Below are 13492 nucleotides of genomic sequence, written 5' to 3'. Positions count from 1 at the left end.
TTCCTTCAGCATTACTGGAAATGTACTGGTAGGCATCTACCGGAGACATGGTCACCCTTGCCAAGTTAGGTAACATTTCCTAATTATGAAGAACAGAGGGACAGCAACATTGGAGATTATTCTTATTCTTAATTAATTGAATTTGTACTATACTGCCCTTCATCCATAGATCTCAGGGTAGTTCACAGCATAAAATTACAAGATGAATAAACAAAGTACATAACAAAAACAAAATAAAACAATAACCCTGCCTCCAAAGGCCTGGTTGGAGAGGAATGTTTTTGCCTGGCACCTAAAGGTGTATAATGAAGGTGCCAGGCAAGCCTCCATGGGGAGAGCATTCCACAAAATGGGGAGCCACTGCAGAAAAGGCCTCTTTGTGTGTTGCCACCCTCCAGACCTCTGGATTCTCACAATTCTCTGTAGTCACGTAGGAAACAACTGAAGCAATAACTTTTGGCAAGCTACACTTCACCTTGAATGTATGTGATTCAAAGCAACAGAAACACACACCTCCCCCATGAGTGACAAAGATATTTGTCTTTGTGGCACTTGGGGGACACACACAAAATGGTAGCCATTTGTGTGTTCAGACCTAAAAACTTCCCCCCTAAAGAAATTCACACTTGACTCAAATTTTAGTTTGGTTTTTGGCACAATTTAGGCCACAACTTTATTGATTACAGAAAGTGAGTGGTTGCATAGGCTCTGGTTCGACTAGCTCCCTGCCATGCAGGTAGCGCTGACCCAGGGTTCCAGCATAGGTCAGCCAAGGGTGAACATCTGGATCAGCGGAAAGCCAGGATCAGGCTATGTCCGCCACCCAAATGTCCCCCTGGACTCAGGCACGGGCACAACTCCCTCTCAGGGGTTGACCAAACCATCTGAGTCCCTGGATTCCTTTAACGGAATACCCTTCACATAGGGATGGTGAGAGCGTTCTCCCATCCCTATCACCTGAACCAGAGCCCATCCATAACCTTACAAGTTGTGATGATTTGCTACACGACAGGCAAAACCCAAATAGCAACAGCCAATCAGCCAAGTGGAGTACATTCCTGCCATGCCCCTGACCCAACGACAGATGACACATGACGGCATAGCAAGGTCAAGCGCAAAAGCCCTAAAGTAGGGAGAGGTGGGCGGGTGTTCCGAATGCATGCACCGAAAGAGGAAGCTCTGGGTCACATGCATAGGTATAAATAGGTCCCTCGATCCGTTTGCACTGTGCCCCATTGGTCCGATTAAACCCAGCATCGAGGGACCTTCCAATCGGGTGTTGTGGTTGACCAATCGTACCCACCCACAACACAGGGTGTCAATTTCCAGGTCTTACTGCAACACCTGCCCTCTTTAAGGGAGGACCTGATTTATTGTTTGTGTAGAATTACGGGTTTTAAAACTTCCAAGGAAGTTGCAAGTTCCCAGCAACAGTTGTTAAGTCACTGCTTTAATTGCTTAATGTGCGCTTACTTGAGTTTACCCTCACCTCATTTTCGATTTGTTAAGAAAGACATTGTCAAATGATACTAGTAGACTTTGTTCCCGTACAGGTTTTAGCCTGCTTTCTGTTCCCTGTGGTGTACTTCCATTTGGATTTATGCCTGTCAGTAATTTATTTCCAATTTTAGCTACGGCTTATCAGACATAATTGCTGTTTCCTTTATACTTAACTTTTTCTGACGTAAACTATCTTGGCTACTTACAGTTACATTACACCAAACAGCCGTGGACCTTTGGTAGCTCTCGTCTTTGTTTTTCTGCAGAAATCAAGTACAGTCAACAATTTATTTCCAATTTTAGATAGTACTTATGATTGCAAATGTATCATCAAAGTCTCATTATGCTCTGGACTATACATACCCTCTGCCCACTCCTCCATCTTCTCTCCCCCCCCCCTCTCTCTCTCTCTGTGTAAGCTAACTTGATTTCATGTGAGTCTATTCAGATTACAGGAAGCAGTGAACAAATCACCTCCTGAAATGCCAGCACCAACACAAGTTGTATTACTCATGTCAATTTGTCCATGTACTGTAGTTCTTATCAGAATGATGTGTGAATGCTGGAATGCGGAATATAGCATGGGATAACTAATAATAAATTGCATAGTCACAAATGCCAATGGAGGAAATAATTCATTGCCAAGGTTTTGTGCCATTCAATTTACCATCTGAACAAATTCAGTTTTGCTCTCCTGAAAATATTGTCACATACTGCATAGGGCTAAGCCATACACGTTGTTGAGCACCGCAGGTGCACACATGAATTCTCCATTGCCATTATACCCAGGCCATGATTGTGTAGAGAAGCCTTTGTGTGATTCAAGATACAGAAGTTTTCAGCCAGGATCTAAAGAGCCTAATCTTATGTGTGTCTGCTCAAAAATCCAGCTAAATTCACTGTGCTTACACTTGTGCATAGAGTTGCAGCCTGTTACCAGGAAACACCAGCACACCTCCATTTTGCCCTCATACTGCTCATCTTTTCTGGAAAGGTAAATTGGTAAATTATGGCTAATCAGGAGAGGATGAGTGACCTGATTGCAGGACTAGTTATCACTATTTATTAAGATCAGATTAAGGTTGTTAAGAGCTCTGGTGAAGTTCCACCAAAAAAATCTTCTCCCTCAAAAGAATATATGAAATAAGGTACCAGAAAATATATCTTGAGGTATCTTAAAGACTAACGTGGGGCACCAAAAATATTCTGAGTATCAGTTACAGGTAGGTAGCTGTGTTGGTCTGCCATAGTCAAAACAAAATAAAAAAAAATTCCTTCCAGTAGCACCTTAATTAGCACTAAATTTGTTCTTGGTATGAGCTTTTGTGGGCATGCACAGTTCTTCAAATACACTGAAACATACAGGTTCGCAACTCTCAGCAAAACACAGCAAAAAACATTTTGGCAACCTTTATAAAAAGAAAACACTCTGAGCATATGCAGTTTCAAATTTTAAACTCACTTCTCATTGTTTTCAGTCACTTCCTTACAATCTGTATCTTATTTTTCTTTATGAATAAAACCTGTTTTCCCCCCAAAACAGAAAAGCTCTGGCCTCATCTCTGTTGTTCACTTCTGAGTACATTACAAGGGTACTCCATGACCTAGTCCTAGACCAAAGTCCCTAACATGACCCACACTGCATTTTGATAAAATGTGCTAGTTTCTGGTAGACTGACAGCATCATGTCTTCTAGAAGAAGCCTGCAGTAGGAAGAATTTCCCCTAGTTCTAAAGTAATGTCAATAGTCATTCATGTTCATGAACATGGAGAAAATGGTTTTAGGCATATAGCAATCCATGTCCTGAGCAAGAAGAGTTTGGATATCCCGCTTTATCACTACCCTAAGGAGTCTCAAAGCGGCTAACATTCTCCTTTCCCTCCCCGCCCCCCAACAAACACTCTGTGAGGTGAGTGGGGCTGAGAGACGTCAAAGAAGTGTGACTAGCCCAAGGTCACTCAGCAGCTGCATGTGGAGGAGCGGAGACGCGAACCCGGTTCACCAGATTACGAGTCTACCGCTCTTAACCACTACACCACACTGGCAAGCATGGGAACAAGCCACATTTATTAGTTCACCACTCCATGTGCGTCCCTCCCGAAGCTGCGTGCTCGGTGGAAGAGGACAACCATCCCAGATAGAAGGAGTGTACCGTTCTTCGGTCAAGGGTATACGATAGCTGCGCTCCCCTGCTAGAACCTCCAAATATTTATTAATTAGTACTCTGCAGCCAAGTGGTGCTATGGGATTCTTTTTTCTCAAAGTGAGCTCCCTTCCAATGCCAAAAGGAAGACCACTTTTCAGGCCAAGAGCACTTCCAGATTGAACCCCTCCCCAAAATAGCAGCATTCACAAAATGACAAATTCAGGTGGTGCAATTAAAGATGATTTAGAGGTCTTGGATGGTGAAGCCCAATTTGTCCCAAATTAATAAACAGGCAACGTTGACTAAGGACTTACAAAGTTTGTGCAAACAAATCTGGATGAATGCTTTTTTAAAAAGGTATTCTGGAAGTGATTCAAGATTGTGATGGAATTGTTATGTGAAGAAGCACTCAAAAATCCCACAGCTCATGTCCCAGCTCTTACGTGGACCTTGGATAACACCATCTCTCTCTTGAGTGCATTATAACTCCAAGTTCAAGTGGCAATTTTATATAAGCATACATATAATACAAATAAAAAATGAATTTTGCCTAATGGATCCAAGCTGTGTATTTCCTAATGTGCTTAGCCATTTTATACTTATTTTGCAAAGTAGCAACGAGAAAGCCCATTTCCCAGATAGTTTGAAATTAAGGAAGAGTTCATCAAACCTCGCTCTAGATTTCTACCTCTCTTTTTTCTTTTGCCAATATCCCGAAATATGCCCCAAACCACTTGTATAATATAGTCCCGTGTTCCATTCCGAGGAACAGCCCATATGCTCCCTAATATTAGTAAATTAATGAGGCTACTTAAACTCAAGCAGCCTGGCAATCTATTGTCTACTTTTAAGGGAATCGTTTATCCCCCTGAATTGCATCAAAAGGCAATTTTGGCTAATTATTCAGTGAATATTGAAATGTTAGCTCTGCCCCCATGGGTACTTGCAATAAACTGTAAACGATAGCGCTTCTGAATGTAAAATAACTTGGCATGCTGTGTAACTTAGACAGAGCCTGCCATTAAAATGATATGAAAATCTTAAACTACTGATACACTATCTCCCAAGCTATTGCCTTGCCTCATCATTTTTTAAATTTTTATTTTACAAGATTATAAAACATGAGCTACAGCTTTCATATGTGTTTTTATTTTATAACCAATATGTTGCCGTGCTCTCCGCTGAAACGGAGATGTTGCCAGCTAAATTTCTCCCAGCCTTGCCCAGCTAGCGCAAATCAGCAGGCATAGAGAACAGTGGTGATATTGATAATCGCGGCCTTCTCTTTAGAGGATATCTTTTGGCCTAGCATTACAACTGTGGAATATTAAGCAGAGTTGCCAACTATTTTACCAGCCCTTATTTGTTGTGCCACGGGTGCACAGATCAGGGTAAGACAACCTGTTTTCTTGCAGATATTGGCAGACCACAACCCATCCACCCCTATCACTGGCCATTGGCCATGCAACGTGGGACTGATAGAGCGAGTTCTCCATCATGGAGAGCATGTGTTGCGGAAGATAGCTGAGTCCATATACATATAGCTAAAAATGAAGACAAATCCAGCTTGCAGGCTTGCAGTACACCAGACTGTGTATATCTGTTGTTCCCCACCCCAGTTCTGGAGAAGATACTTTTGTTGTTCTTGTGAAAACTGGTTGTATAAGATATCATCCTTCCATTGTGCTTCTTTTGCTTACCAATTCTACCTTCAGCTCTTGGTTTTAAAAGGATGGGAAAAAAGAAAAGAAAACAACAAAGAGTCTGCAATGGGTAAATGCACCATCTGGACATCTTGACTAGGAAACCACTATAATAAAGACAGAACAAGATACTGTTCCACCCTCATATAAATCTATCTTCACATTCCTAAAACTGCAATTCTGGAGACAGGCAGTATTACATACCATCGTATAATGTGCAGCTTCAGCAAGCCGGTGCCTGAGAACCAATAAAGAGGAAGGAAATGTGTGCTATTACACATCTGTGGGTTCTGTCCCCCTCCCTCATGCCTAGATATTTTACTTTTATTTTCTACAGTTCTGTGAGTTTGAATCTGTTAATTGATGTCAACTTTGGAAACCTGAGAAGCCCAGCTAACAATTTCAACTAGGTAAGGGCCAGTGAAATTTCACAAATAGAACAGTGATGGAGTAATAGCGCATCTCAGATCTTCCCTAGATAGTTTATGATGCTCACCACAATATAGCTATAAAGTGCAGCTACAGCACAGAGCTAGAGAAGATCTGCCCTGGCAGTGAGTACCTGACCATATGTGTAATTTTTGTGTTCTCCTTGGACGGCTGCTCCTGAGACAACTCAGGCCCTTCCCTAAGTGCTCGAAGAAACACCTTTCCTCCCAGCAAAGAGATCAAAGGGACAATGGTTTTGGAAAAGACATAAAATGAAGATGACATAAAATCTTATCTTATCTTATCTTGTATCTTATCTTATCTTATTGTTGTTGTTGTTCAGTCGTTCAGTCGTGTCCGGCTCTTCGTCACCCCATGGACCAGAGCACGCCAGGCACACTTATCCTCCACTGCCTCCCGCAGTTTGGCCAAACTCATGTTAGTCGCTTCGAGAACACTGTCCAACCATCTCATCCTCTGTCGTCCCCTTCTCCTTGTGCCCTCCATCTTTCCCAACATCAGGGTCTTTTCCAGGGAGTCTTCTCTTCTCATGAGGTGGCCAAAGTACTGGAGCCTCAACTTCAGGATCTGCCCTTCCAGTGAGCACTGAGGGCTGATTTCTTTAAGGATGGATATGTTTGATCTTTTTGCAGTCCATGGGACTCCAGCACCATAATTCAAAAGCATCAATTACCGGTATCTTATGTTTTGAAGCCTCTTGCACCATTGACTGACTGCGTCAGAAGACAGAAACCCTTGACGTATATTGATGGCAGGGTTGACATTGGTGGGGTTGCCACCAAAGAGATTTCCCTTTGGGGAAATCCTTTGGGATTCTTTAGGGTGCTGCTACCTTCTATGGAGAAGGAGTCTGGGTGGTGTTTCCTGCCCAGGTGAGCCCAGTGAAAGTTCCCTGAATGTGACAGCCTGAAATTGGCAAAAAGATGGTCTTCCCTAGGCGTGACGTGAGACAGGGCAGCTGCTTTATGTATGTTACCATATTATATTACAAATCGCTTTTGGGTGCCTTGTGGGAAGTGATTCATAAATTAAATAAATTAATTGATATTAATAATATGGTAGCAGTATGCCACCATTTCCTGGACTGTTTCCTAGTTTATTGTAGCTGCAGGCTGCAAAACGTTATTGGAGGATCACTTGGCCAATGTATGTTGCTTTCCTTTTTTCCCATCCCTTAAACTTCTTTACTGCATTGGTATTCTTTTAATGTCTAACCCTGTCACCTTTTGCTCTGTGTGGTTCTGTCAGCCTCCTCTCAGTCTTCCTGTTTCCGCTGGGACAGCTACAAAGGGAAGAAAGTGATATAAAAACACTTGAGGCAAAACAGGGGAGAGGTTCCACCCTTCCTCTTCTACATGAAAGCAGCCAATGGGAAGTTTGCACATGGAAGCAACAGAAAACTGGCGTAGCTTTGCTCGATAATAGCTCCTAGGGACTCTTCTTTCTTCATGTCTGCAAGAGATGCATTAGTCGTACACCAGGAGGCCTTTTCAGCATCTGGTTTCAGTGGCTTGTTCTCCTGAAGGGCAGATGTCACCCAGAATGGAGAAAAGGCAAGGCTGAAATTAAGGAATTGCATGCATGCATAGCTAATAAACAAACACATTCACTTTCACATTCCTTCGGAAAGGAAATGCTTAGCAAAGGTTTCTTTTTATAGCCAGTGGAACTGTGAATCAACGTGAAGATACTGAGCAGCAGCTGCTGCACAGCCCTTCCTGCTTCTCATCCCCCCCCTCATAATATATCACATGATCTCATGAGTCAGGCGGTCGAGGGGGTAACAGTCTCGGTTGTATGGTGAATCGGGACCATTTTGCCCCGCAAGCTTGGCTGAAGAGAATTCTCCTCTCAGCAGTTATATCCAGACACCTGCAAAGTGGATGCAGCTTGGTGGAGAATTAGCAAATCCATGGCATGTTTTGTGGTTTCCCAGGGTAGCCTGGTGATCCATTGCCCCCTGGATCAGGTATGGCTGTGTGGACCTCTTTTGCCCAGTGATGCCTGGCTTGGAAACCTATGTTCTGGCCTCTGTTTGCTTACAGAGGAAGGTGGGGGTCCAGTGCGGGGAAACTGCCAAGAGTGCCTCCCAGCCATTGAGCAAAGGCAGATTGGAATGATGATCTGATCCTCACTCTACGTCTGTGCCAACCACATCTGCTGTATAATCAATGAAATTGCGACCTAATTTCACCCAACACTTTTGTCCAGCGTGAATCATTCATGCTGCACCCACAAGTTGTAAATCTGCAGCTGGTAGAGAAAAGGTTATAAGAAGAAATGAAGGGGCATGCCAGGCTATAGACACCATTATTCTAAGATAATACGAATAATCAGATTATCTTGATGAAAAGTGTGAGAAATGCTGGGCTGAATATTGCTCCGTTCTTATATCTCTGCTAAATGAAGTATTGTGAACTGCTGGGGGGGGGGGAGATCAACGCCCGATGCGTGTAATTGGCTTGCCAAGAATATGGAATACAGCAGCAATGGGTAGGGCTGCAATCCTACACAAACTTCCTTGGAACTCAGTGGGGCTTAATTCTGGTAAATGTTGGAAGAACTGGCTGAAAAAAATGCAAGCAAGAGGACTCATAACAACCTCTCTGTGCACAAAGCCCAAGAAACTTGCACCAGGTCAGAAAAAGAGGACTCTCTGGGGACATGTGTAGGATTGCCATACATCCAAAATTTCCCAGATATTGCCGGGATCCGGCATTCAGAAACAGTGTCTTTAATGTATGGCAACCCATGTCGAAAGTGTAGGTTTTGGCATGTATGGCAACCCTACCACAGTGTGAGTGACACAGAAAGTGGTCAGGAGACAAGACTCTGTTGGACACATGTGTATTAACGTAGATAAAAGAACAACAACTACTACTACTACTACTACTTTATTGAGACTTGGCTTTTATTTGGCATTATCAACATAATAATGCAGATTCATCTGTCATGTTCTTACTTAATTTCATTAGTATTCCCCTCCCCACCCTTTCACTATATATAAGGGTCTGGTGACTTCTGTTTCAGTGTATCTGAAGAAGTATGCAAGCACACAAAAGCTCATACCAAGAACAAACTTAGTTGGTCTCTAAGGTGCTACTGGAAGGATTTTTATTATTATTATATTTGTTTCATTAGTATCTGTACATCTTTTGGTATATTTATGTCTATGGGAGCGATCCAATTAAGATGCCTAATTTTAGTTGGCTCATGCCCTATAGTTACATCGCTTAATTTTTATTCATTCGTTTGTTTGCTTTTAAAAAAAAATACATTCAGCCAAAGTAACATAAATCTAGTAAGAATCTTCCACAACAGCAAATTTCATCCAAAAATTGTTTGATCCACTTCCCTGCAGCTTCTCTTCTGAGCGATTTCATTAAAGTTAGCAACTTTAGAGAATCTGCTTTGCTTTCATGGGTATATTGGAGAAAAACCAGTGTGTTATATGAGAAGACATGAGCCAATGAAGCATATATAGCTTTAAGAAAAGATGCTTGTGGTTAGTACAGCTATAGCAACATATTTATTTTATTTTTTAAAGAAAAGCAAAATAATAGATAAATGGGGAGGGATGTTCAATAGCAATATCAGTGTGTTTCCCCTTCTTTTCCATATCTTTCAACTGCCGTCCCAGTATGGCTTTGTATGAGTAAAGCTGCACTACGGTCCCAATTATGCACTACCTGCTGCTACTTGGATTAACAGAAAACACTTTTCAGAGGGAAATTGCTTCCTAATTACTAGCAAAAAAAATATATTCAAGTAATCGGAACATCTTGAATCTTTCAGAACGACAAATGCACTGCCATTCGTGTCACCTCCCTCCCCCAAATAACACGGACATTACAAAGGCAGTAAACAGAAGTACTTTGTCTACACACACACACACGCTTCCTAGAGGCCATTAAAATCAATTTCTCTGGCTCATGATGAAATATGTCTGAAGATGAGCTGTCATTGTGCATGATGTATCCTCCCACATGCGCAGCTGTGTATGTGCCAAAGGAGATGATAGCCCCAGGGCTCAAGAAACCTCTTTCCCGCCCTCTTTCACTGCTAGTACTCAGCTGGAAGCAAACGGGGATGTAGCTGGCCAGGTGTAACATCTTGGCTAGAAATATCTGAATGGAAAAGGTGATACCTGCTGCTTTTGATGGGACCCAGCTGTTGAATTCAGCCCAGATTCGGCTGCTTTGTTTCTTGCACCTGCAGTTCCAAAGTGACTTGCAGAGTAGACGAAGGTTATTCAGTGTATTTTGTTGAAGCCAAAACAGGTCCTTAGTTAACAGCTGTACTTAAAAAAAAAGAAAAGAAAGTCATTCATGTTTTTAACTTGAAAAGTGAGCCTCCTTTCTGCATCACTCATACTGGGTGATTAGCTTAAATCTGTGTGTGCTAAACAGAAGCTGGTAAGGGAATGAATGCGATCTGTGTCAAACAGGAAGGAAAGAAATAAAGGCAGGCAGATTGAGGCAGCTACTTCAAGGATGGTTGCAGCAATGGCGCAGTGTGAGTTGCCAGCGCCCGTGTCAAGGTAGAGGGGTGTGTGGGAGGGAAATGGATGGACTATGCACGTGCATTCAACTGCCTAACAGTATCCTCATCACCCAGGAGCTCCCGGCTGGTTGCCCAGGAAAGTATAAAGACAAGGAAAAGTTTCCTGCTGTCCTTTTTTATTTCAATATTACAGAGAGAGGCTATAGAACCCAGCCTCTTGGATAATGGTGCTGTCCCGAATGAATCTCCACCCCACCCCCCGTCTCTCCCACTTCTTCATCCATCACTTCTTACAGGTGTTGCTACCTGCCCTCTATCTTTGAGCTCTTTGCTCTCCTACTTTTAAGGCTCACCAGGTTCTGGGAGATGGAGGATCTTGAATACTTTCTAAAGACATCGTGTCAGCCAGGTGCCGTTCCAGTCCCACCTCCTCCTCTCCCATTATTTCCTAACTTTCCCCCTCATCTGCCTCTAAGCTGGGACCTCCCTCAAACCGCTATTGTCAATCTATACTGTCTTCCTCTTGTTCCTCCCTGGAGGGGTCAGGATGGGGAGACGGTCTCTACCATTCCTCCTCTGCCCAATCCCTTACAGGTACTGAGACAACACCAGGGGTTGAAATTTTGCACCCCTCATAATTTTGCACCCAGGGCAACTGCCCCTATGCCCCCATGCTACACCACTGGGCTGCAGGAGGGTGGAGGGCAGAAAAGTGTTGGGAGGGTGGTGGCAAGATGTTGTGTTCCATTTAGCTCTCCCATCGCTGTCACTGCTATCCTGCTGCCTTTAAGAGCTTTTTTTCAGCTGGAGCACATTTCCAGCCCCTCTCTGGTGGGCGCCGTTGCCATTATAAGAGAACGTGGGAGGGCTTTGTGGTGAGTTCCAGTACCTCTTTTTTCTAGAAAAAAATAGCACTGCTGTCCTTCATTTATGTGGTGGATGCTGTCTCATCATTAGTGTGGAATTTAGATTCGACTCCCAGTCAAGTTGGCTTCTGTACCTATCATGGGAGGGGGGCCATCTTGGGAAGAAAAATGTTGTGAGCCAGCCCTGTCAACAGTAAAATAGTTTAATGACATTCATTGGTAGTCCTTTCTTCATGGACATAAACATCTATGGTTGGAGAACTAGATGGAGCAATGTATCATTGGTCTGTTGGACCATGTACCAGCTTCTGATACCTTTGACCACCATGAGAAGGTGAGTTCTATTGGGTGCTGGATGGTTATAGCATGTGATACCATTACAGTGCCAGTTCCTTGGGTTAGAAGTGGGGTCCCATCTACCCCAGGAATTCAATTACACTCTGGTAAATGTTCAAACTGGATCACAATTTATTTGTGACCTATCTGGTTGTTTAATATACTCCCCCCCCACTTGTGTATAGATACTGGATTGGAATAAATGGCAGAATCTACCTGGAAAGACCTCCCTTCCAACCATGATGCCTTGACATCCTTTATATTAAAAAAAAAAAAAGATTTGCAAATTACAGCACTGGTTGTGCTACATCAGCAAGCAAGCAAGCTCTCTTTTCAGCTGTATAATGAATGTATCCATCAAAGTCTCAGATTTTTGTATGGAAATTAAGAGTGTATCAGTCAGTCAATCAGTGTCCTGATTTTTCAAAAAGAAAGAAAGAAAATTAAAGTTTGGAAGGGATAGCTTGCATTATGTATAGATGGCTAATGTGTCTGCAGAGATGATCACACACTCACTCTTGAATTCTCTCACTCTGCAGGAAATAAAGGGGGAAATGTAACAAAATTAATTTTAGGAATAGATTATTTGCACTATGTATAGAGTTTATTTTTTTGCATATCTGTGTATATGGCTAAAACCAGTGTCCTCCAAGTGAAACACTTCATCAGTGAAGTGTTAAGGGTGAAGAAAAAGATGTCCAGTGAGCATTCACTTTTAACACATGTGTAACAGGCTTTTTTATGAATTGCACATGAGAGGGGAGTCCATTTGCTACCAACATTTCATGTAGATCTATGCCTGTGTGCAGGGACAAGGGTGACGCTCTGGGTTAAACCACAGACCCTAGGGCTTGCTGATCAGAAGGTCGGCGGTTTGAATCCTCACGATGGGGTGAGCTCCCATTGCTCGGTTCCAGCTGCTGCCCACCTAGCAGTTTGAAAGCCCATCAAAGTGCAAGTAGATAAATAGGTACCGCTCCAGCGGGAAGGTAAACGGTGTTTTCGTGCGCTGCTCTGGTTCACCAGAAGCGGCTTAGTCATGCTGGCCACATGACCTGGAAGCTGCAACCCCAGAGTCGGACACAACTGGACTTAATGGCCAGGGGTCCCTTTAGCTTTACCTATGTCTGTGTGCATTGTCATCTTGATTCAGTTCATTTTAGATGACATAGTGCATACTGTAATAAGATGGAAAGCCATTTGAGAGTTTGGGCACAATGATAATGAAGAATAAACGTGTCGTGTAGTTAAAGGGTTAACTGAAACTTGTTCCGGTTCTAATTATAGCAGGGCAGCCCACAGGAATGATCTCATGATGAGATACACAAGTGAAGAGAAAGGAAGCAGAGCGAACAAGAAAAGGGCCACGTTACTAAATCACCCATGAGCTTATGGTTTAAAGACTCCACAAAGGTCTGAGGGGTGTCGGTTTCATTATAGTCAAAGACTTGCAAAAGAAATTCAATGGCAGGCCACCCAATAATTTGCATGATCCTTTAAAATGCACAGACCAGATATTTTTCTGACATGATCATTAGCCACTCTAGTATCTGTCTCAGTTCTCTGTGGATCAGTAGTAATTGCATGCTCAGAGTAAGAAAACAAGGAGCACGTCATTGGCTTTTTTCAAATAAAACTAATTAGAGGGAAAATAACACAGCAGTGTTTGTGAGAGTGTGATAATTAAAAAGAAGAGAACAGATAATCATACAAGGGTAATTAAGTGCTATCAGGTAAGAAAGATTGATGTTGCATATTAAATCACCACAATTGCTGTTTTAAAATCTCATCTTTTTGAAGAGGGGCTGCCAAAATCTGGTGGTAACAAAATTTTGATGAATTCCTAGAGATTGAGCTGAAAACTTACCAGAATCATTTGGCGAATCTGGCAGGTTTTCATGTGCCTAGGGTTTGATTTCACAGCATGGGATGAACTTTCCAGAATCCAATGTTTTACGAATTTGGATCTGTAGGCTACACATATTCC

The sequence above is a fragment of the Lacerta agilis genome, chromosome 4 (genome assembly GCF_009819535.1).
Source record: "Lacerta agilis isolate rLacAgi1 chromosome 4, rLacAgi1.pri, whole genome shotgun sequence".
Lineage (NCBI taxonomy): Eukaryota > Metazoa > Chordata > Lepidosauria > Squamata > Lacertidae > Lacerta > Lacerta agilis.
This window is presented reverse-complemented; position numbering follows the sequence as displayed.